The sequence below is a fragment of the Corvus kubaryi genome, unplaced genomic scaffold (assembly GCF_017639235.1).
Source record: "Corvus kubaryi isolate FWS band 111438036 unplaced genomic scaffold, C.kubaryi_AGA036_p1.0 37302, whole genome shotgun sequence".
Lineage (NCBI taxonomy): Eukaryota > Metazoa > Chordata > Aves > Passeriformes > Corvidae > Corvus > Corvus kubaryi.
This window is the reverse complement of record NW_024581095.1, coordinates 4,867,847-4,870,134: the sequence shown is the minus strand read 5'-3', so window position 1 is coordinate 4,870,134 and position 2,288 is coordinate 4,867,847.

Genomic DNA, 2,288 nt, shown 5'->3' with positions numbered 1-2,288 from the left:
TGGAGGGAAGGAGCGTGCCGCTGAGCGCCATCTCGCACTCGCCGGGGGGCTGCCTGCGGTGGGGAGACACAGCGGAGTCAGCCAGCAGCCGGGCAGGGAGGGCACGGAGGCCGGGAGGGAGGGCGGCAGCCACGGCCGGCACCCACCGCATCCGTGCCGGGGCGTCCCGCCGAGCCGCCGCCGCCGCCGTGGTCCCGGGCACCGCCGCGGAGCAGAGGGAGGGGAGGCGGCACGGACGCGCCGTCCAGCCGCGCGGAGCCGGCGCAGCGCCGCCGCCGGGGCGGTGCCGCGGGAGCGCCCTGCTGCTGCTGCTGCTGCTTCTTCTCCTTCTTCTTCGTCGGCGCTGCGCGGAGCGGGGCGCAGGGTGCTAGCGGCGCCGCGGGGACGAGGAGGAGGAGGAGGAGGCGGCAGCCGCCGCCCGGTAACGCGGCTCCGGCACCGGCAGGGCGGCGGCGCGAGGCGTTTCCCGAGGAGCCGCGGCCATGTGGGGAGCCGGGCAGGACAGACGGGGCGCGGTGGTGCCAGTGGCGAAGGAGGGATGGATGGAAGGAGGGATGCGCCGGGCGCGCTCCGCCGCCGCCGCCGCGCCCCGCTCGGCACTGCGCGGTCCTGTCGCCGCCGCTCCCTCTTATCACCTCACTTCGCGGGCGCGCCGCCCCCGCCGCCATGGCGACGGCGACAACAAACGGACATGTGGGGAAAAGGGGGGGGACGGGCCCGGGGAGCGCTCAGAGAGAGCGGGGGCTCCGCCCCGAGCGCCCCGTGACGCGGGCGCGGGCGGTGACGCGGGCTCGGGGGGCGGGACACGGGGACAGACGCGCCGGGGATGCCCGCGCGCTGCGGGGGCTCCCGCACCGGCGGCGGGGTGGGAACTCCCGTCGGGAGTCGTCGGCCCCGCGTGGAAGGGGAGGAGGTGGAACGGAGCATCCCGAGCGGCCGGCGGTGCCTCTCCCCCTTCCCCCCAGCCTTGCGTTTTCCTTTTTTTAAATCACTTTTCGTTTTCTTTAGTTTTTTTTCCTTAACTTTTTTTTCCCCTACTTTTCTTTTTCTTTTCCCCTTTTCCCTTTTTTAAAATTTTTTTCTTTCTTTTTTAAAATTCTTCTTTCTTTCCCCTTTTTGTTCATTTTCCGAACCGCCCCGACGGCGCGGTCCTTTCAATACGGCCCGTGCCAGCCCTGGGCTAATTCTCGATTCCTCTGTCACCGGGACCCAGTGGTCCGGGGAGCCGCGGCCGGGCAGCCCCACTCCCGACGGTGCCGAAGGCGCGGTGGGTGCGAGGCTGGGAATACTCCGTAAAAAAAAAAAAAAAAAAATTAAAGAAAATTACAAAACTATCCCAAAACAGAGCACAGCCCCGCGGGGAACCGCAGAGAACGGCGCGGGCTCCTCCAGAGGGCAATGGCGAGCCGGCGCCGCGCCCCGGCGCCGCGCAGCCCCGACGGGCTGTGTCCCGGTGCTCCCCGATGCGCTACGTCTCGCCCCCCGTGCGGCCGGGAGCCACGGCGGGTGGTCCTCCCGGCGTGGCCCGCTCGGTGCGGTGGGGTCTGCGGGCTGTCACTCCCCCCGGCAGCCGCCCCGCTGCCCCCCGGCGCCGCCGGCCGCTCTCCAGAACTGGTCGGGCCGGAGGGGTGAAGTCGCAGCTCTGCGTGATTTGCAAACATGAGCCTGAGTAACTTAGGATGAGTAAATTAAACCCTAAAATAATAATAAACTGCCGGGCTTTATTTTGCCGAGCTGGTTTTACCGGTTTTGTGTTATGAATGTTAATTATTAATAACTTTGGCACTAAAAAGCAGAGCGGTTTGTTTTTTTTTTTTCCTGCACAAAGTCCGTGTCTTGGCAGAGATGTGCCAGGAACCACCGGTACAAGAAGCATTAGCGTGGGGAGATGAAGGCTGGTGAAATATAGGACGATGCCCAAGAAGGGAAAGGAGGCACCTTCCCCTTTCAGCCCTCTCAGAGCAGGTCGCAGCTGTGACTCCCATCCAGGGCTTGTGCTTTAAGACTCTCTCACAACCACTCTGAGCATCCAAACTGAATGCAAACGGTTTTAGGTCCAAACCGCCCTTCTAGCTTAGTCTCAGGAGAAAGCCCCTGATGTGGAGGTTTGCAGTTCTCTGAACATTTTTTCCCCATCAGTTGTTTTTTGTTTGTTTCCTCTTGGTGTAAATTTGTTAACTTACAGATCTCCCAAGCAATGCAGCATTTTCCTCATCCAAATTTCAAACTCAGGATCACTTGAGGCCAACATCAAAATTAAAATCACATCCCTTATTAGAAATAGGAGA